At 45.5% G+C, this 23,188-nt stretch overlaps 1 pseudogene; it reads left to right on the plus strand.

Annotated features, from left to right (window-relative positions):
* The first annotated feature begins 21,146 nt into the window (after positions 1-21,146).
* LOC116810436 (protein PIMREG-like) lies at positions 21,147-22,187 on the plus strand (annotated as a pseudogene).
* Positions 22,188-23,188: the final 1,001 nt, after the last annotated feature.

Raw genomic sequence — 23,188 nt, forward strand, 5'->3', positions numbered from 1 at the left:
TGCCAAATCTTTATGTAGAACATCTGTAAGACATCTTATTTTTGTCAGGGCGAAGGGAATTTTTTCTATGCCTTTAAAGTTTCAAGTCCGCCAAAATAAACTGACAATAGATTAATAGGAGAAAAGCAAACAGATTTATTAACATGCAAGCGTGCACAGGAGCCATACAAAATATGAAACTCAAAGAAGGGCCAGATGGCTGAAGCTTTGTAGGGGAGAGGGAGAAGGGAGATGGAGATGGGAAAAATGTAAGCAATTTTGAGAGGCAGTAAATGATTTGGGGGAGAGTTGACTGGGCCCAAAGAATAGGCAATCATTTGTAAATGATTCTATTTGAAAATTGAATGGGACCTGAAGAACAGACAATGGCTTGTGACAAAGCCTGTCTAGATGAGGTGACTTTTCTCAGTCTTCCTTCCTGCTCTGTGAGTTTCATCCTCTCTGTTTTGAAATTTCGGTAATCAAAGGCAACTATGTTCCTTCTGGAGGAGCTTCAGATAAGGGAGCTTCAGAGAATTCCACCCTGAGCTTGGGATGGGGGAGAAACAGGAGAAAGAAAGTTCTTGGTTCTGAGGCTGCTCCTAAGGCCTTTTAATTTTCCTTTGGTTCAAAATGCTCAGCGTGCCAAAGCACCATACTTTGGGGTATTGTTTTCTGAGCCCCAACATTTGCCACTGTCTTGTCTTCCTGCATCCTCCTATAAGGATTTTTTTTTCCTAACTATCAACTTTGGTAACAGAAAAATGAGGACGTAGAGGAAAATCTAGTGGGGTGATTAGGCTAAGTAACAATTTTCTCTCTTTTTTTTTTTTTTGAGACAGAGTCTCGCTCTGTCGCCCAGGCTGGATGGAGTGCAGTGGCGTGATCTTGGCTCACTGCAAGCTCTGCCTCCCAGGTTCACGCCATTCTCCTGCCTCAGCCTCCAAGTAGCTGGGACTACAGGCACCCGTCACCACGCCCAGCTAATTTTTTGTATTTTTAGTAGAGACGGGGTTTCACCGTGTTGACCAGGATGGTCTCGAACTCCTGAACCCATGATCTGCCTGCCTCGGTCTCCCAAAGTGCTGGGATTACAGGCGTGAGCCACCACATCCAGCCGGGGTAAGTAACAACTTCCTAGTTAAGGGGCTAAAGAACAGCATCATGCTTCTAGTTGTCAATTACCTTGCCTATCTCAGTATAACTAAGGACAATCCTACAGAAAGCAGCCCAGTTCCTTAGCTTTATGAACAAAGGTCTTCACACTCTTTCCAACCTTATCCCCCTCTTTTACCTCTTATAGTCTAGACACACTGAACCTCTTAGAGTTCTCAGAATGTATCAGGCTCTTTCCCAAATTTTACCTTCTGTCTAATTAAAGAAAAAAAGAGAGTGATTCTATCATTTCCTACTGACTATTCCCTCCACCTTCAGTCCCTTTCCCTGCCCCTTCTGAGAACCACGCTAAAGCCAGCATAATTGTCACCTCCCAACTGGAGAATGCTAAGCATTCTCCAATTCCCCAGTCAGCATTACTTGCCTTGTCCTCTATGTTCCCAAAGAGATTTGTTCACATTCTGGAGTAGTGTAACACTCCTCTCCTATGGTTTTGGTTTGGGGAGGAAAAGAATTATGGGTGACTTTAAATATTATTTTCTTCTTTATTCTTTTTTATATATATATATATTTTTGAGATGGAGTCTTGCTCTCTCGCCCAGGCTAGAGTGCAGTGGCGCGATCTCGGCTCACTGCAACCTCTGCCTCCCGGGTTCAAGCAATTCTCCTGCCTCAGCCTCTCGAGTAGCTGGGATTACAGGCACCTGCCACCACGCCCGGCTAATTTTTTGTATTTTTAGTAGAGACGGGGTTTCACCATCTTGGCCTGCCTGGTCTCAAACTCCTGACCTCCTGATCCACCCGCCTCAGCCTCCCAAAGTGCTGGGATTACAGGCGTGAGTCACCGAGCCGGCCTGCTTTATTTTTTTTTAGACGGAGTTTCTCTCTTGTCGCCTAGGCTGGAGTGCAATGGTGCGATCTCGGCTCACTCCAACCTCCGCCCCCCCGAGTTCAAGTGATTTTCCTGCCTCAGCCTTCTGAGTAGCTGGGACTACAGGCGCCCGCCACCATGTCCGGCTAATTTTTTATTTTTAGTAGAGACAGGGTTTTGCCATGTTGGTCAGGCTGGTCTCAAACTCCTGACTTCAGCTGATCGCCCGCCTCAGCCTCCCAAAGTGCTGGGATTACAGGCGTGAGCCACCGCGCCTGGCTCCAGAACAAAAATTATACTCAAGGTAAGGAAATACAAAAAAAAAAAAAAATTATGTAAACTCATTGTTCATTATAAATATCCAACTTCACAGATGACACTCTATTATCAGCACTAAATCCTAATCCTAATATTTACTGAAGCCTCCAGGATATGTTAATATTCCATTTAGTACTCTGGTTTATCATACATTAGGTTTGCAATGTCTTTTTTCAAAGAATCATATTGTATCATTCTAGTAAGCCTCCTCAGGCCCTTCGTGGAATAGAGAGGGTTTAAATAAGCCATTCCAGGAACCAGAATTTTGATTGTCCCTAGTGGATTCCACAAGGTTAACATATTTAGCTGCAATGGGAATGCTTCCTTAGAGAAAGACTTTATGAAGACAGCAAAAATGACTAACCAAGTGTCTAAAATCTGCAGTATAAAAGAGCTCTCAGCTGGGCGTGGTAGCTCGTGCCTATAATCCTAGCACTTTGGGAGGCCGAGGCGGGCAGATCACCTGAGATCAGGAGTTTGAGACCAGCCTGGCCCACATGGTGAAACCCCATCTTTACTAAAAATACAAAAATTAGCCGGGCATGGTGGCAGGTGCCTGTAATCCCAGCTACTTGGGAGGCTGAAGCAGGAGAATCACTTGAACCCAGGAGGCAGAGGTTGCAGTGAGCCGAGATCATGCCATTGCACTCCAGCCTGGGCTACAGAGCAAGACTCCGTCTCAAAAAAAAAAAAAAAAGTCTGGGCGCGGTGGCTCACGCCTGTAATCCCAGCACATTGGGAGGCCGAGGCGGGCAGATCACGAGGTCAAGAGATCGAGACCATCGAGACCATCCTGGCTAATACAGAGAAACCCCGTCTCTACTAAAAATACAAAAAACTAGCCGAGTGTGGTGGCGGGCACCTGTAGTCCCAGCTACTCGGGAGGCTGAGACAGGAGAATGGCGTGAACCCAGGAGGCGAAGCTTGCAGTGAGCCGAGATTGTGACACTGCACTCTAGCCTGGGTGACGCAGCGAGACTCCATCTCAAAAAAAAAAAAAACGAAACAAAACAAAACAAAGCTCTCATTTGCAGTCCACACAAACATGTCTATATGCAACATAAACAATATGCAGAAGGTTATGATTTTGATATTTATTTTCATTTTTCTCTTCATTATAGAACGGTGCGCTGGATGTGGTGGTGCATGCCTGTAAGTTCCAGCTACTCAGGAGGCTGAGGCAGGAGGATGGATGAGCACAGGAGTTCTGGGCTGTAGTGTGTGCTATGCCGATCAGGTGTCAGCGTAAGTTCCACATCAATATGGTGACCACCTAGGAGCGGGGACCACCAGGTTACCTAAGGAGGGTTGAACCAGCCCAGGTCAGAAATGGAGCAGGTCAAAAACTCCCTGGTAGGCTGGGCACTGTGGCTCACGCCTGTAATCCCAGCACTTTGGGAGGCCAAGGCCGGCAGATCACGAGGTCAAGAGATTGAGACCATCCTGGCCAAAGTGGTGAAACCTTGTCTCTACTAAAAATATAAAAATTAGCTAGGCGTGGTGGCAGACGCCTGAAATCCCAGCTACTGGGGAGGCTGAGACAGGAGAATCACTTGAACCCAGGAGGTGGAGGTTCAGCAATGAGCCGAGATCACGCCACTGCACTCCAGCCTGGGCGACAGAGCAAGACTCCGTCTCAAAAAAAAAAAAAAACTCTGCTGATCAGTAGTGGTATTGTGTCTGTGAATAGCCACTGCACTCCGGCCTGGGCAACATAGTGAGACTCTGTCTCTAAAAATAAAAAATAAAATAAAAAAGGAAAAAGGAAAAGAACTGTGAAAGCCCTTAGCTATACATGGCTAAGTTGTGTTTTCTATTTTAATTTCTCTTCTTGTATGGTCCATTGATTATTTATTTTCTTTCATGTGTCCTGTTCTCTTGTACCATGCAGGTCTGGCTAGGATGCAAGGTGACTTCTGAGGTCAGTTCCTTTATTACTATTTGTAAAAACAGTGATACTTTGTCAACCTGTAATTACTGAATGATTACTTCAAATAAAGATTTTATGAATTGCGTTGTTGAAGAGTCTTGGGCAGTGCTCTGCAAAAGGTCCCAGTTTTACTTAGTACTGGGAAATTGCCCTCCTTCTGTTTGTTCCGTTCTGCAAGCTCTGCTCTAAGGCCAGCACCTCTTACTCAGCTGTCTTCACGTTTGATGTGATCAGTGTTTTCTGTACGGTGTTGACTGGTGAGAGATATAATTTGTATACTTTGGCTTTTTCCACCTTGCACAAAAACTCTATTGTATTATCTCTGTAACGTTAGTTTAAACCTTCTTGGCCCGGCGCAGTGGCTCACGCTTGTAATCCCAGCACTTTAGGAGGCCGAGGCTGGCGGATCACAAGGTCAGGAGATCGAGACCACGGTGAAACCCCGTCTCTACTAAAAATACAAAAAATTAGCCGGGCGTGCTGGCCGGCGCCTGTAGTCCCAGCTACTCGGAGAGGCTGAGGCAGGAGAATGGCGTGAACCCGGGAGGCGGAGTTTGCAGTGAGCCGAGATTGCACCACTGCACTCCAGCCTGGGCGACAGAGCGAGATTCCGTCTCAAAAAAAAAAAAAAAGATTTACACCAGTGTTTTGCCAGGGGTTCTCAGGCCTTTGGCCACAGACTGAAGGCTGCACTGTTGGCTTCCCTACTTTTGAGGTTTTGGAACTTGGACTGGCTTCCTTGCTTCTCAACTTGCAGGCAGCCTATCGTGGGACTTCGCCTTGTGATCGTGTGAGTCAACTCTCCCTAATAAACTCCCCTTCATATATACATGTGTCCTATTAGTTCTGTCCCTTTAGAGAATCCTAATACAACCTCATCTTTAAACAAATTTTCTTGGCCGGGTGCAGTGGCTCATGCCCGTAATCCCAGCACTTTGGGAGGCTGAGGTGGGCGGATCACCTGAGGTTGGGAGTTCAAGACCAGCCTGACCAACATGGAGAAACCCTGTCTCTACTAAAAATACAAAATTAGCCAGGCATGGTGGCACATTCCCGTAATCCCAGCTACTCCGGAGGCTGAGGCAGGAGAATCGCTTGAAACCGCGAGGCAGAGAATGCAGTGAGCCGAGATCGCGCCATTGCACTCCAGCCTGGGCAAAACTCCATCTCAAAAAAACAAAACAAAACAAAACAAAAAACCTTTCAGGGGTACATTAGGCAAAAGACAGAGAGCTATGATAAAAGGAGATTTTTATATAGTAATAGTGTACCAGGCCAGGCGTGGTGGCTCACGCCTGTAATCCCAGCACTTTGGGAGGCCGAGGCGGGCAGATCACGAGGTCAGGAGATCGAGACCATGGTGAAACCCCGTTTCTACTAAAACTACAAAAAATTAGCCGAGCACAGTGGCGGGTGCCTGTAGTCCCAGCTACTCGGGAGGCTGAGGCAGGAGAATGTCGTGAACCTGGGAGGCAGAGCTTGCAGTGAGCTGAGATCGCACCACTGCACTCCAGCCTGGGTGACAGAGCGAGACTCCGTCTCAAAAAAAAAAAAAAAAAAAAAATAGTGTACCTGCACTCTTGCTGAGACAAAATCCATTTGGTAATGGGCTTGTTTTAATTTTTCTCAAGAACTGCCAGCCAGTAATGCTATATCACTCAATCGTATGCAACAGTTACAGCAACCACAATGATGAAACGGATAACCAATGGTAAAGAACCCATTAGAGTGCCAAAGCTGGTCTCTATATCACAAAGGATTTCAGAACTAGGGCTAGAGAAAGAAAAATTAATGAGGCTGGATTGGAAAACAAATGACAAGAGAGCAGTGAGTAAACTGTTACTAGGATATACTTAGAAAATCAGTTGACGTCTGCAACCATATTTTTTTAATGTCCCTACAAGAATGAATTTATTTTTAATTAAAAACATTTTCTTTTGGAGACAGGGTCTTGCAACTAAGTTGCTGAGGCTGACCTCAAACTCCTGGGCTCCTAAGGGATCCTCTTGCCTCAGCCTCCGGAGTAGCTGGGACTACAAGTGCCTGCCAATCCTGGCTGCAAGCATTTTTGCAAATAACATCACAGCAGGAACAGGAAGGTACTTGCCTTCCAGAAGAGTTTCAGAGGATGGATTTTTACAACTTATTTTAACAATTAGTAAAGAGGCATTTATTTAACTTTCACAGAGTACAAGCACTGTCACATCTTTCTAAACTGGAGCCTCCTGAGAGGGGGCTAAAGCAGGTATTAGTTGTCTCATCATCACTATCGTAAAAAATGACCTTTATTGAATTCTTTTTTTTCTTTCTTTTTTTTTTTTCTTTTTTTTTTAGAGATAGGGTCTTGATATATTGCTCTTGCCCTGACTGGTCTTGAACTCCCGGGTTCAAGAGATCCTCCTGTGCTGGCCTCCTAAAGTGCTGAGATTACAGGCATCAGTCATTGTGCCCAGCCTGAATTCTTATATCCCAGGCAAAAAAGAATGTTTTGACCCTACCATGTTAATCCAATGAATGTTTTGACTGAATCAGAGGAAAAACTCAAATTTCATAGAAATAACAGCTATAAAAGAAGGTCCACAATAGCAGTAGTTAAAATGGACAGAATTTGATGAAGATAAAAACCTAATGACTAAAATAGCCCAGCATAAAGGTGCATGCCTATAGTCCCAGCTACTTTTGGAGGCTGAGGCAGGAGGCTCCCTTGAGGCCAGAAGTTTGAGGCTGTTCTGCACTATTATGGTGCCTGTGACACCCATCTCTAAATTACAAAAAAAAAGACCTAATGACTGAAATGAATCTTATTTTTAAATGCACATGGAAAAATTTTATCCTGAGCATAATTTTGATAAAATAAAAATGAGAATAGAGGCTGGGCGCAGTGGCTCTCGCCTATAGTCCCAGCACTTTGGGAGGCCGAGGAAGGTGGACCATGAGGTCAAGAGTTTGAGACCAGCCTGGTCAACATGGTGAAACCCCATCTCTTCTAAAAATACAAAAATTAGCCGTGTGTGGTGCATGCCTGTAATCCCAGCTACTCGGGAGATTGAGGTGGGAGAATTGCTTGAACCTGGGAGGCGGAGGTTGGAATGAGCTGAGGTCAGGCCACTGCACTCCAGCCTGGGCAACAGAGCGAGACTCTGTCTCGAAAAAAAAAAAAAAAAATGAGAATAGAAAAAAAAATTGGAAATAGTTTCACTGTACTGCAGAGAAATTTCATCAAGAATTAAACTGGTTATAACAATAGTTTACATGAGTATATTCATAAATACAGAGTTCAAAATGGCAGGTCAAAATCACATATCTGATTCAAGTTCAGGGTGCAAAAAATGAGGTGAAAATAGCAAGATCAAAATGGCATTATTGGCCGGGCGCGGTGGCTCACGCTTGTAATCCCAGCACTTTGGGAGGCCGAGGCGGGCGGATCACGAGGTCAGGAGATCGAGACCACGGTGAAACCCCGTCTCTATTAAAATACAAAAAATTAGCCGGGCGTGGTGGCGGGCGCCTGTAGTCCCAGCTACTCGGAGAGGCTGAGGCAGGAGAATGGCGTGAACCCGGGAGGCGGAGCTTGCAGTGAGCCGAGATTGCGCCACTGCACTCCAGCCTGGGCGACAGAGCGAGACTCCGTCTCAAAAAAAAAAAAAAAAAAAAACAAAATGGCATTATTGACTTGATGTTTATAATCCTGCCTAACTTCTTACCTCCTATGTAATGTTAAATAAGTCTCACTATTGGGCTCTCTCTTTATCTGTAAAATGAGAAATATAATGGCTGAAACTACCTCACCATGTTGTGGATTGAATGAGATAATGTATATAAAGTGGTTAGCATAGTGTATGGCACCAGTGAAAGACATTTCAACCCTGCCTGTTTCACAAATGTATCTTACTCTTATAGTGTGCTAGGACAGGATCTTTAAAAATAGGTCTCCTAGTCACTAAACCACATTACTTATCTGTAAGTACATTTCTAATAATTAAAGAAATATTCAAAGCAAATCTCAGATGAAGCTACTGCAGAGCTCCTCTGACTATTTCTATATTTTAAAATATATTTTAATTTAGAAAACATTGCCCTGGCGGGGTGTGGTGGCTCACACCTGTAATCCCAACACTTTGGGAGGCCAGGGCAAGAGAATCATTTGAACTCAAGAGTTCCAGACTTTTGTGGGTAACATGGTAAAACCCCATCTCTACAGAAAAATACAAAAATTAGCCAGGTGTGGCAGCCTGTGCCTATAGTCCCAGCTACTCAGGAGGCTGAGGCAGGAGGATGACTTGAGCATGGGCAGTCGAGGCTGCAGTGAGTCCTGTTCATGCTGCTGTGCTCCAGCTTGGGTGACAGAGCAAGACCCTGTCTCGAAAAAAGGAAAAAAAAGAAAAAAGAAAAAAGGAAAGAAAATGTTGTCCCAATCAACTATTTGGGTATACAGTAAATTAAAAATGCTTAAAACTGTTTAGAAAGTCGAAAAAATAAAAATACTGTCCTTGTGTTTTAAAAATATTTGACATGTGGCTGGGCGCAGTGGCTCACGCCCATAATTCCATCACTGTGGGAGGCCGAGCCAGGTGGATCACCTGAAGTCAGGCATTTGAGACCAGCCTGGCCAACATGATGAAACCCCTCCTCTACTAAACATACAAAAATTAGCAGGGCATGGTGGCACATCCCAGCTACTCTGGAGGAGGCTGCAGTGAGCCAAGATCATGCCATTGCGCTCCAGCCTGGGTGACAGAGCAAGACTCCGTAAAAAAAATGACATGTAAATAGCTATTTTTGTTTGGTTTATTGACCCAACAATTGCTTTATCACTTCTCAAGGAAAAAAAAGTGGCCAATGAAGCAGTAACAGTCTTAGTTTCAACAATAATGGAGTACAGAATACCAGGAAATCATTTAGCCTGTCAGTCCTCTCATGTGAAAATAGATATGAAAAAATACACACACTTCACAGAGTTATTGTGAGAACTAATTATTGCCCTTAAACTGCTTTGAAATTCCCATGTGAAAGACACTTAACCTGATCTTTATCTAGGAGCAGGTAGGTAAGGCATATGTATATATATGGGAAGACAACATTCATCCAAAAGTTAAAATAGGCTCTTGCTTGTATAACTTGAATTTCTACTTGGCAAGAGTGTAATTTAGCAGAGGGAATGCTATTATATAATTTTTTAAATACATGTTTCAAAAGATATAATATTCATTCATCTTTTCATGATTTCATCCTCACATAGTATCTACATAGGAACAATAGTTACACAAAGTGCTCAATTCAGTATTCACACATATATAGCATATCAAATACTTTTGTATGGTCATGCTATTATTATTATTATTTATTTTATTTTATTTTTTTATTTTTGAGACGGAGTTTCACTCTTGTTGCCCAGGGTGGAGTGCAATGGCGCGATCTTGGCTCACTGCAACCTCCGCCTCCCGGGTTCAAGCAATTCTCCTGCCTCAGCCACTACGCCTGGCTAATTTTGTGTGTGTGTTTTTTTTTTCAGTAGAGATGGGATTTCTCCATGTTGGTCACGCTGGTCTCAAACTCCTGACCTCAGGTGATCTGCCCACCTCAGCCTCCCAAAGTGCTGGGATTACAGGCATGAGCCACCGTCCCTGGCCCATGCTATTATTTTTAAAACCTTTCTTGTTTTTTTGTATAACCAGAAAATATGTAATTGTTAATTGCATTTTATTTTATTTTTATTTATTTATTTATTTTTTTTTTTGAGACCGAGTCTTGCTCTGTCTCCCAGGCTGGAGTGCAGTGGCGCGATCGCGGCTCACTGCAAGCTCCGCCTCCTGGGTTCACGCCATTCTCCTGCCTCAGCCTCCCAAGTAGCTGGGACTACAGGCGCCCGCCAGCTATTTAAGGAGGCAGTCACTCACAGAGGCTGACCCTGCACTTGTACCACCCTGATTGTGAGTGTCACCTTAAGCACTGTACCCTAGGCCAAGGCCTTGCCACACCTTAGTCCCAGTCCTGCCAGCAACTGGCTTTTGATTTTTCCCACTCAAATCTTGAAAATCTTTCCGTGTAGATCTATCTCTTCAGTGACGTTATAATCTTTCATTTTATGAATATATCATAACTTATTGATCCAATCATTTTGGAAGGACATTTGATTTATTTCCAATTTTCTGATGAACATCCTTGTGTATACATCTGTGCCCACTTTTACTAGAATTTTGGTATGCCAAATTTCTTTCTTTTTTTTTTTTTTTAAGACAGAGTCTCGCTACGTCGCCAGGCTGGAGTGCAGTGACCTGATCTCAGCTCACTGCAACCTTCGCCTCCCCAGTTCAAGTGATTCTCCTGCCTCATCCTCCCGAGTAGCTGGAACTACAGGTGCGCACCACCACGCCCAGCTAATTTTTGTATTTTTAGTAGAGACGGGGTTTCACCATGTTGGTCAGGATGGTCGTGATCTCTTGACTGCATGATCCACCCACCTTGGCCTCCTAAAGTGTTGGGATTACAGGCGTGAGCCACTGCACCCAGCCCATACTTTCTTTTTATAACAGAAGTCACAGCCGGGCGTGGTGGCTCACGCTTGTAATCCCAGCACTTTGGGAGGCCGAGGCGGGCGGATCACGAGGTCAGGAGATCGAGACCATCCTGGCTAAGACGGTGAAACCCCGTCTCTACTAAAAATACAAAAAATTAGCCAGGCGTGTTGGCGGGCACCTGTAGTCCCAGCTACTCGGGGGGCTGAGGCAGGAGAATGGCGTGAACCCGGGAGGCGGATCTTGCAGTGAGCCGAGATCGCACCACTGCACTCCAGCCTGGGCGACAGAGTAAGACTCCATCTCAAAAACAAGATTCGCCTTTTTGAAGTACACATTTCAGTGTTTTTTATATAATCTATAATTCAATCTTCACCACTACTTAATTTTAGAACACTTCATTACTGCAAAAAGGAACCCCTGACCCATTAGCAATCACTCCCCAGTGCCTCCTCCCTCTAGCCCCTGACAATCATCAACCTACTTCCGTCTCTATGGATTTGCCTACCCTGGACATTTTATATAGATGGAATTACACAATAAATGGCCGCTTGCGATTGGCTTCTCTCACTTTGCATGTTTCAAGGTTCATCCATTTTGCCACATGTATCTATACTTAATTCTTTTTTCTTTTTTTTTTTTTTTTGACACCGAGTCTCTGTTGCCCAGGCTGGAGTGGAGTGGCGCAATCTCGGTTCACTGCAACCTCCACCTCCCAGGTTCAAGTGATTCTCCTGCCTCAGCCTCCCGCGTAGCTGGGATTACAGGCACCAGCCACCATGCCCAGCTAATTTTTGTATTTTTAGTAGAGACGAGGTTTCAATTATGTTGGCCAGGCTGGTCTTGAACTCCTGACCTCGTGATTCACCTGCCTCAGCCTCCCAAAGTGCTGGGATTACAGGAGTAATCCACTGTGCCTGGCCACTTAATTCTTTTTTATGATTGAATAATATCGTTTATCCATCTATCCATTGATGGACAATTTTTTTTTCCCACTTTTTAGCTATTATAAATAATGTTGCTATAAACATTTGTATACGAGCTTTTATTTGAACACCTGTTTTTAGTTCTTTAGGGCGCATACCTAGAAGCAGTATTTTTGGCTTATCTGGTAATTCTGTTTGACATTTCAAGGAACTTCCTGTTTTCTGAAGGAGCCATAGCATTTTACAATGTCATCAGCAATATAGAAAAATTCCAATTTCTCCACATCCTTCTTAACACTTGTTATTGTGTATCATTTTTATTTTAACCACCATAGTGGGTATGAATGGGGATCTCACTGTGGCTTTGATTTACGTGTCCCTAATGGTTAATGATGTTAAGTATCATTTCATGTGCTTATTGGCCATTTGTATATCTTCTTTGGAGAAATGTTATTTCTTTATTGGCCAGGTGTGGTGTCTCATGCCTGTAATCCCAGCACTTTGGGAGGCCGAGGCAGGCAGATAACTTGAGGCCAGGTGTTTGAGACCAGCCTGGCCAACATGGTGAAACCTCATCTCTACTAAAAATACAAAAATTAACCAGACATGGTGGTGCATGCCTGTAGTCTCAGCTACTTGGGAGGTCGAGGCAGGAGAATTTCTTGAACCCCAGTGGTAGAGGTTGCAGCAGTGAGCCAAGATCGTGCCACTGCACTCCAGCCTGGGTGACAGAGCGAGACTTCATTTAAAAAAAAAAAAAAAAAACTTATAACTTAACACTGTTGTCATTAAATAATTAACTGTGATTAGATTATAATGAACAGAACAGGCACTCAAATACTTGTTTAATAAAAAAAAGAATGAATTGAAGGAGAATAAAGCAGAGAGACTTTTTTTGGCTGCTGTTTACCGAAAAAACCTAAGTGAGAACTGATAAAGGTCTGAGCTAAGGCTGAAAGGATGGATTCTCAGATACTTGGGGAGTAGAATCTACTCCTCTAGCATTATTAAAACCTGTAGGTCAACTTTGTCCATTCACAATGCCCTCAGGACCAAACCAGCTCCCTCATTCACAGTGATAAATTTTTATGTTCCAGGTATTATTCTAAGTACTTCACATGCATAACTCATTTAACACTCACAGCAACTTTTTTTTTTTTTTTGAGACGGAGTCTCGCTCTGTCGCCCAGGCTGGAGTGCAGTGGTGCGATCTCGGCACACTGCAAGCTCCGCCTCCCAGGTTCACGCCATTCTCCTGCCTCAGCCTCCCGAGTAGCTGGGACTACAGGCGCCCGCCACTACGTCCTAATTTTTTTGTATTTTTAGTAGAGACGGGGTTTCACCATGTTAGTCAGGATGGTCTCAATCTCCTGATCTCGTGATCTGCCCGCCTCAGCCTCCCAAAGTGCTGGGATTACAGGCGTGAGCCACCATGCCCGGCCTCACAGCAACTTTTCAATCCATCCTGTTGACCAGAACTAAATCACATGGGGTTTCTATGGCCAAAGAAGGGGAGAGTAGATATTTGGACTACCAGACTCAACCACAGGCCAGCAGCAGCCTTGTGTTTCCTTGTGTCTTAGTCTTTGCTCTTACTTTGGAAATTAAACTCAAAGTTAGCTGGAAAGCAATTTGAGGGAAAAAGGTCCATACATATTGTATAGGCGGCTGACTAAACATCAACTAAAGTCAATGAGCCTGGTGTGTGTGTATAAGCAGGCATGTGATGAGGAGGGTAATATATACTTGGTTTTCTAGTTACCATTGTTGCTCAACAAACTATCCCAAATCTTTGTGTCTTAAAATAATAATAATCATTTATTTTGCTCACAAATCTGTAATTGGAGGCTGAGGTGGGAGGCTGAGGTGGGAGGATAACTTGATGCCAGGAATTCAAGGCTACAGTGAGCTATGATCATGGCACTCCATTCTGGCCTGGGTGACAGAGTGACACCCTGTCTGTAATAAAGCAAACAAACAAAAAACGCTTGAACAGGAAAAGCTATAATAAAATAAATGGAAGTAAACAATGATCAACGCCAGGCATGGTGGCTCAGGCCTATAATCCTAGCACTTTGGGAAGCCAAGGCAGGAGGATCGCTTGAGTCCAGGAGTTCCAGACCAGCCCAGCCTGAGCAGCACAGCAAAAATCTCTAAAAAAGAAAAAAAAAAAAAAAAAAAAACCAGGCCGGGTGTGGTGGCTCACCCCTGTAATTCCAGCACTTTGGGAGGCTGAGGCAGGTGGATCACCTGAGGTCAGGAGATCAAGACCACCCTGGCCAACATGGTGCAACCCTGTCTCTACTAAAATACAAAAAATTAGCTGGGCATGGTGGTGTGCGCCTTTAGTCCCACCTATTCGAGAGTCTGAGGCAGGAGAATTGCTTGAACCTGGGAGGTGGAGGTTGCAGTGAGCCAAGATTGCACCACTGCACTCCAGCCTGGCAACAGAACAAGACTCTGTCTGAAAAAAAAAAAAAAATTAGCCAGGCATGGTGTCACATGCCTGTAGTCCCAGCTACTCAGGAGGCTGAAGTGGGAGGATCGTTTGAACCCAGGAGGTCGAGGCTGCAGTGAGCCATGATCGTGCCACTGCACTCCAGCCTGGGTGACAGAGTAAGACTGTCTCAAAAAAAGAAAAGAAAAAATAAAAACAATAATCAAGTAATACAGAGTTTAACCCAAATAAGCTATAATAAAAAAATCAATTAAGTTTCCCTACTTATTCACTCAAAGTTTCTTGAGAAAAAGAAACAAGATAACAAAGAAGGAAACAAGGACTCCTTCGCTGTCTGCTAGGCATTTTTCAGTGAAGCTCCTTCTCAGCAAATAACACCCACTCACTCACTTAAGAAATTTTCATCATAAAGCAGAGGTGGGAAGAAATCAGCCCTCAGGTGTTTGGGCTGCGCTACAGCTGCCGATCAACTGCCTTTAGTGACTCAAGCCAAGTTATAAACAAAGGGTGAACCTCAGTGTCTGTGCAGGACTCAACTTGATAGGAAATCAAGGGAATTCAAAAACAATCATCCAACATTACATGGTTTGGCCTTTTGTTTTTCGGAAAGCTGTAATTTTTCACAATCTTTGCCTGGAACTTTCTGTTACTGGCTATATCCCTTCCTGTGGATTCTTTTAAAAGTCTCCCATTGTCACCCTGAGGGTTAATTTGTTCCAGAAGAACAAGGAAAATAATGCTAGACCTCATCAGGATGCCTGGATTCTAGTCCAGCTCCACGAATTAGGAGAGTGATCCTTGGATTAGTGATCAAAATATTTTTCAGTCGAAGTGTCTTTATCTTTTTTTTTTTTTTTTTTTTTTTTTTTGAGACGGAGTCTCGCTTTGTCGCCCAGGCTGGAGTGCAGTGGCGCAATCTCGGCTCACTGCAAGCTCCGCCTCCCGGGTTCACGCCATTCTCCTGCCTCAGCCTCTCCGAGTAGCTGGGACTACAGGCGCCCGCGGCCACGCCCGGCTATTTTTTTGTATTTTTAGTAGAGACGGAGTTTCACCGTGGTCTCGATCTCCTGACCTCGTGATCCGCCCGCCTCGGCCTCCCAAAGTGCTGGGATTACAAGCGTGAGCCACCACGCCCGACCCGAAGTGTCTTTATCTCTCAAAACTTGTCAGGGTCAAATAAATTAATGAATGCAAAAATGTCCACTGAACATTCTAAAATGCTATATGATATGGTTTGGCTCTGTGTCCTCACCCAAATCTTATGTTGAATTATGACCTTCAGTGTTGGAGGAGGAGTCTGGTGGGAGGTGATTGGATCACGGTGTGATTGGATCATATTTCTTTTTCTTTTTCTTTTTTTGAGACGGAGTCTCGCTCTCGCCCAGGCTGGAGTGCAGTGGCGCGATCTCGGCTCACTGCAAACTCCGCCTCCCGGGTTCCCGCCATTCTCCTGCCTCAGCCTCCCGAGAACTTGGGACTACAGGGGCCCGCCACCACACCCGGCTAATTTTTTGTATTTTTAGTAGAGACGGGGTTTCACGGTGTTAGCCAGGATGGTCTTGATCTCCTGACCTCGTGATCCACCTACCTCGGCCTCCCAAAGTGCTGGGATTACAGGTGTGAGCCACCGCGCCCAGCCGCACATATCTCTTATACTTACCAATTTAAGGGTTGACATATACGTTATGATGGGAAATATTATATATGGAACAGCTGCCCCAGTATTCCTGGGGTGAAGGGAGTAGGAGGGTTTGAAGGGGAGACCTTGAGAAGTATGAGTGCAGGCAGAACTGTTTGTTTGTTTGTTTGTTTGTTTGAGATGGAGTCTTGCTCTGTCGCCCAGGCTGGAGTGCAGTGGCGCGATCTCGGCTCACTGCAAACTCCGCCTCCCGGGTTCATGCCATTCTCCTGCCTCAGCCTCTCCGAGTAGCTGGGACTACAGGCGCCCGCCACCACGCCCAGCTAATTTTTTGTATTTTTAGCAGAGACGGGGTTTCACCGCGTTAGCCAGGATGGTCTCGATCTCCTGACTTCGTGATCCGCCCGCCTCGGCCCCCCAAAGTGCTGGGATTACAAGCGTGAGCCGCTGCGCCCGGCCAAGAACTGTTATCCACCAAAGACTGGAGTTTGTAGTAAAGTTTACTCCAGAGAAAAGAGGCAAGAAAAGGAGGTACTTTTAATAAGAAAGCATATCTGATGCTCTTCAAATCACATTGCTGAGCACTCTTCCTATATAATCCTTGCCTGGAATCATCTGGCTCTTCTATAGGGATACATTAGGATGTTCAGGACGAAGAACTTTATTATTATTATTATTTTTTTTTTTTTGAGACAGAGTTTTGCTCTTGTTGTCCAGGCTGGAGTGCAATGGCATGATCTTGGCTCATTGCAACCTCCGCTTCCCGGGTTCAAGCGATTCTTGTGCCTCAGCCTCCCGAGTAGCTGGGATTACAGGCATGCGCCACCACGCCCGGCTAATTTTGTATTTTTTTAGTAGAGACAGGGTTTCTCCATGTTGGTCAGGCTGGTCTCGAACTCCCAATCTCAGATGATCCGCCCACCTAGGCCTCCCAAAGTGCTGAGATTACAGGCGTGAGCCACTACAACTGGCCTATTATTTATTTGTCTATTTATTTGAGACAGGGTCTCACTCTGTCACCCAGGCTGGAGTGCAATGGCAAGATCTTGGCCCACTGCAACTTCCATCTCCTGAGTTCAAGTGATTCTCCTGCCTCAGCCTCCCGAGTAGCTGGGACTATTGGTGCACACCACTATGCCCAGGTAATTTTTGTGGTTTTTCTTTTTGTCTTTTTTTTTTTTTTTTTTGAGACAGAGTTTCGCTCTTGTTGCCCAGGCTGGAGTGCAATAGTGCGATCTCGGCTCACCTCAACCTCTGCCTCCCAGATTCAAGCAATTCTCCTGCCTCAGCCTCCCAAGTAGTTGGGATTACAGGCATGCGCCACTGCGTCCAGCTAATTTTGTATTTTTAGTAGAGACGGGGTTTCTCCATGTTGGTCAGGCAAGTCTCGAACCCCTGACATCAGGTGATCCGTTCGCTTTGGCCTCGGCCTCCCATAGTGCTGAGATTACAGGTGTGAGCCATGGAACTCGGCCTAATTTTTGTATTTTTAGTAGAGACGGGGTTTCACCATGTTGGCCAGGCTGGTCTCAAAATTCTGACTTTAAGTGATCCACCTGCCTCGGCCTCCTGAAGTGCTGGGATTATGGGTGGGAGCCACCATTACCGGCCCCAAAACTTTAATATCTAAACATTCTCTTTTTGCTGGAGGTTGCAGGGAGATCACACCACTGCACTCCAGCCTGGGCAACAGATCAAGACTCTGTCTCAAAAAAAATTAAAAAATAAGCCAGGAGTGGTGGCTCACGCCTGTAATCTCAGCACTTTGGGAGGTCGAGGCGGGCAGATCACGAAGTCAGGAGATAGAGACCATCCTTGCTAACATGGTGAAACCCCGTCTCTACTAAATATACAAAAACTTAGCCAGGCGTGTTGGCAGGCGCCTGTAGTCCCAGCACTTTTGGGAGGCCAAGGCAGGCGGATCACGAGGTCAGGAGATCGAGACCATCCTGGCCAACATGGTGAAACTCCGTCTCTACTAAAAATAAAAAAATTAGCTGGGCGTGGTGGCACGTACCTGTAGTCCCAGCTACTTGGGAGGCTGAGGCAGGAGAATTGCTTGAACCCGGGAGGTGGAGGTTGAAGTGAGCTGAGATCACGCCACTGCACTCTAGCCTGATGACAGAGTGAGACTCTGTCTCAAGAAAAAAAACAAAACAAAACAAAAATTAACTGGGTGTGGTGGCGCACACCTGTAATCTAGCTACTCAGGAGGCTAAAGCAGGAGAATTGCTTGAACCCAGGAGGCAAAGATTGCAGAGAGCCGAGATCAGGCTACTGCACTCCAGCCTGGTGACAGAGCGAGATTCCGTCTCAAAACAACAAAAAAAACCCCAGAAAATTTATATACTCTTAAGTAGATAGATGATGATAGATAGATAGATAGATAGATAGATAGATAGATAGATAGATAGATAGATGATAGATAGATAGATAGATAGATTATATATAGAGAGTGTCCTAAATTGGTTGTCTCCTCCACTAGAAGGCAATCTTCATAAGTAAAGGCACTTGGTTTATTTTGTTCGCTGTTGTATCTGCATCATATAGAATAGTTCCTGGCATAGGTCCTTAGTAAATATTTGCAGAATGAATCACAAATTAAGAGATCTGTAGATTGGATGTCCATAGCTTTTGCACAGCCTTAGCTTCTCTGCAAATACTGAGTCAAGTAGCCCCATGCACCAGGGAACCAGAGGTTGGGAGACTACTGGGTGAGTGCAAAAGTGGAGCAAGTGGAGAAGAGGCTGCAAGGACTATGAAGGCCACTTGCAAGCTAATATGTTAGTCTGTCATTGTTTCATGGATGCTGACAATAGTCACGACACTCCTTGGTCAGAGACAGAGGAATTTATTACTCATGGCACAGCAAATAGCATGTGTCAGCCTATTTGCAGTGGTTTCTCTTGCCCTTAAGTTCTAATGGGGCAACCCGATGAGCCCAGATGACACATGTATCTGCAGTGGTTTGCATTACAGGAGAGGAACCCTGGGCCAAGGGCTCAGCACTTTTTGAGCAAGCAGCAAATAAGCCAATCCCCACTCCCTCTAGGGAGCAAGCAGTTACAGGTAATTACAGTAGTTGCTTTGGCCTAGTTATATCTGTGTGAGTAGCTATAGACATTGCTCACTATCAGGAGCCTGAAAGTCGTATGGATTGGCCTACTCAGCAAGAGAGTGCAGGCATGTTCAGGGCCCATGGTGGAGTGCCTCTCTCAGCACAAGGCAGCTGAGTTATCAGTGAAGGAGGATGACATTGAATGCTGCCAGCTTGACACAAGCTCACTAGACTCCAAATCCTAGCTAAGAGAAGCATTTAGCAGATACAATATTCAGACTTCCGAGGTTCAGCACACAGGTTTGAATGATCAAATTGGGGAGAAGTGTGAAAAGTAAAGAGTCTGGCCCAGCATAGTGGCTCATGCCTGTAATCTCAGCAATCTGGGAGGCTGAGGGGGGAGGATCACTTGAGGCCAGAAGTTTGAGACCAGCCTAGGCATCATAGTAAGACCCCATCTCTACACAAAATACAAAAATTAGCCCACCTACTCGGGAGGCTGAGGTGAGAGGACAGCTTGCGCCTGGGAGGTTGAGGCTGCATTGAGCTGTGATGGCGCCACTGCACTCCAGCCTGGGCGACAGAGCAAGACACTGTCCAAAGAAAGAAAAGGAAAGAAAGGAAGAAAGAGGGAAAGAAAGAAAGAAAGAAAGGGAAAGAGAGAGAGAGAGAGAATGAAAGAAAGAGAAAGGGAAGAAAAAGAAAGAAAAGAAAGAAAGAAAGAAAAAAAGAAAGAAAGAAAGAAAGAAAAAGAGAAAGAGGGAAATAAAGTGAAAGAAAAAGAAAGAAAGAAAAAGGAGGGAGGGAGGGAAGGAAGGAAAAAAGAAAGAACTGCATAGAGGTTGCTTGCCTTAGTAAAAAATGTACTATATGGCAGAGTTGTATGGCAAAGCTTACAATGACTCTAGGGCTTTGCATTAGTCATGAGTGGCTACCAAGGGAAAATTGAGACGTCCTCAACCGTGGCCTTACCCCTGCAGCCTTTCGACATGATAGAGTGCCCAGTCCTGGGGATAGAAGGCTGGGTTTCTGTCTAGCTCTACTGCTAACATGTTCTGGAACTTCAAGGCAATCCTTTAAGTTTATTGGACAGAATTATCCCTAGATTAGGATAATTCTGGCTGCAACTGCCTATGTGTGGTTTATTATTCCTTTTAGGACTTCTTGGTTCACATTGGTATGATTCTGTCTGATAAAAATAGTGCTGAAGTCATCGTGTGTATAGTAGGTTTAGAGAAAGATAAATTTTTTGCAAGGTGGGATCTCTCATTTGAGTTTCCCTTTATTTTTCAGAAGGAATGAATTTTTAAAGCCCCACAATCTTCTACGCTGCCCCACCACTCCATCTTTAGCCCATGAGGTGCTTTTAGGCCTCATTCCCCTTGGGGACAGACTTATCTCTGAGGACTTGATTAGCAGATCTGTAAAAGAGAGATAATATTTGTTCTGCTGACTTCATGTGGTTAGAGTGAGAATCACATGAAATTTAATTACAGAAAATTAGAGGCAGGGAGTGGTGGCTCATGCCTGTAATCCCAGCTGTCAGGGAGGCAGAGGCCGGAGGATATCTTGAGCCCAGGAGTTTGAGACCTGCCTGGGCAATATGGCGAGACCCCGTTCTCCACAAAAAGGAAGAAAGAAAAAAAAGACAAAACTAAAAAGAAAATTAGAACTGTAACTGCCTTTAGCTACCATCTAGGCCCACCCTGCATTTTACAGATAATGAAACTAAGGCCCAACCAGTGTGGTGGCACACTTCTGCTGTCCCAGCTACTCAGGATGCTGAGGCAGGAGAATTGCTTGAAGGACAAAGGCTTTTTCCATCTGTGGTTCCACCCTTTTCTTTGTCCCTTTCTTCGTCCTCTCCATTCAGCAACAGAAGGGATGGCCAAAGAGTGAGGATTGTGCTTGAGAGGTTTTTGTGGACCTAGAAGTGGTGCCCATCACTCTTGCTCACATTCCATGGGCCAGAACAGTCACATGGTCACACCTAACTGCACTGGAGGCTGGAAGAGGGACTCTGGCTGTAGGCCAGGAAGAAGAAAAGAACACAGTCACTGGTGAGCACCGACAGCCTTCGCCACATATAAACTGATCATGTGGTGCCAACATTAGCTAAGTCAGAATTTATTTTTCTTTCTTTGGAATTCCTTCAGCAATTACATACCCTCTATATCATAATTTTGTCACATTAAATTGTATATTGCCTTAGATTTAGGTCTTCTGCCTCCATTTTTCTGTCATAAGCAGTGATCATTCTTCAGCTGCTTTGGTTTTTACCATGATGCAGGCTGTAAGGTAGGCACTATAAGTAAATTTAAAAATCATGCTGAATTATTTCAGTAAAGACTTAGGAAGCTGGAATTTGCAAACTTTTACAGTCTGGAAACAAGCTTGGTTTAGTTGCTATGGCACAAATTAATGATTTAAATATATACAAGGATGTTTACAATCACAAAAAAACAGTAGAAAGGGAGTTAAATATCCACTAAATGTATATAGTAGGCGGTGGTCGAGGAGCAGCTGTGCTCGGGGTGTGATCGGCATTGGTCGTGTCGGGGTCTAGTGGGCAGAGGAGACTCTTGGCCAGGCAGATGGCTTCTTGGTGGCAGAGAATGGGGACCTCCATGCACCGGAGATGTCTCCAGCACCAGGAGCAGCTGGAGGACAGCAAGGAGCTGCAGCCTGTGGCCAGCCACCAGGAGAACTCCGTGGGGGCCCTGGGGTCTCTGTGCAGACAGTTCCAAAGGAGGCTGTCTCTGAGAGTCATCAACCTCAACTTCCGTGCAGGCCCTTCCTGGAAATGCCTGGAAACTCCAGAGCCAGGGCAGCAGGGCTTCCAGGCTACAGCTCACTCAGCTAAGAATGCCTTGGGTGCCATGTCCCAGAGAATCCAGGAGTCCTGCCAAAGTGGCACCAAGTGGCTGGTGGAGACCCAGGTGAAGGCCAGGAGGAGGAAGAGAGGGGCACAGAAGAGCAGTGGATCCCCAACTCACAGCCTGAGCCAGAAGAGCACCCGGCTGTCTGGAGATGCCCCTGCCCACTCAGCCCACAGACCCCTGGGAGAAGGAGCATCATTGCCTCTCTGCCCAGATAGGCTTCCATGCCTACCCATTACGGCAGTCGACGTGGGAGGCTGCCTTCTGGAGTCCCTACTCCTCAACAGAGCCCCTCTGCTCTCCCAGACAGTCTGGCAGTGACCTAGAGCCTATGGGGGTGGGAATTCAGCATCTCCAGAAGCTGTCCCAAGAGCTAGATGAAGCCATTATGGCGGAAGAGAGTGGTGACATCGTCTCTCTCATTCATGGCTGAGGAAGTGGCCTGCAGGAAACAAGCCTTGTCTGATAGCCAAGGCTTCATACTCAAGGATGTCTGTGCTTCCGCATTAGCTTCCCGGAGGAAGCCCCCAGGAGTTGTCAGTACCCCTGGGCCACTGCTAACAAGGCCCTGACTAACAAGGGCCCCAGAGCCCCCCGGCTCTGGCCACATCTGGATCCATCAGTGACTGCCTGCCATAGCCTGAGTGTGTCTTGGGGAGACCTTGCAGAGGTGGGGAGAATTGTTCCTTCCACTTTCCCAGGGGACTCTTGAGCTTAGAAACTCATCGTATACTTGACCTTGAGCCTTGTATTTGCCTCATCTATAACGTGAAGTGCTAGCATCAGATGTTAGAGAGCTCTTAGCTGTGTACCCAGGTGCCTGGTTTTTGGGGAGTCGTCTGCAGAGTCACTCACCCACTGTGTTTCCGGTGCCAAGCCTCTTGGGGGTCCCACTATCATCCCTGCTTTCCCTACCAGGGACTCAGAGGAAGGCATAGGAGATATTTCCAGGCTTAAGACCCTGGGCTCATGGGTACCTATGTGTATGCTCAATGCAGAGCACTGTGGGTGTGCCTGTTCAAGAGCAATTTTTGCTCTTTGTAAATTATTTAAGAAACCTGCGGCCGGGCACGGTGGCTCACGCTTGTAATCCCAGCACTTTGGGAGGCCGAGGCGGGCGGATCACGAGGTCAGGAGATCGAGACCACGGTGAAACCCCGTCTCTACTAAAAATACAAAAAATTAGCCGGGCGTGGTGGCGGGCGCCTGTAGTCCCAGCTACTCGGAGAGGCTGAGGCAGGAGAATGGCGTGAACCTGGGAGGCGGAGCTTGCAGCGAGCCGAGATTGAACCACTGCACTCCAGCCTGGGCGACAGAGCAAGACTCCATCTCAAAAAAAAAAAAAAAGAAACCTGCTTTGTCATTTTACTAGAAAGAAACCAGCATGTGACCTTCCTAGATAACACTGCTTTCTCATAATAAAGACTTTGCATTTGAAAAAAAATGTATATAGTGACGTGGGAAAGATCTAACAATATATTGGTAAGTGGGCTGGGCGC

The sequence above is a fragment of the Hylobates moloch genome, unplaced genomic scaffold (genome assembly GCF_009828535.3).
Source record: "Hylobates moloch isolate HMO894 unplaced genomic scaffold, HMol_V3 SCAFFOLD_1, whole genome shotgun sequence".
Lineage (NCBI taxonomy): Eukaryota > Metazoa > Chordata > Mammalia > Primates > Hylobatidae > Hylobates > Hylobates moloch.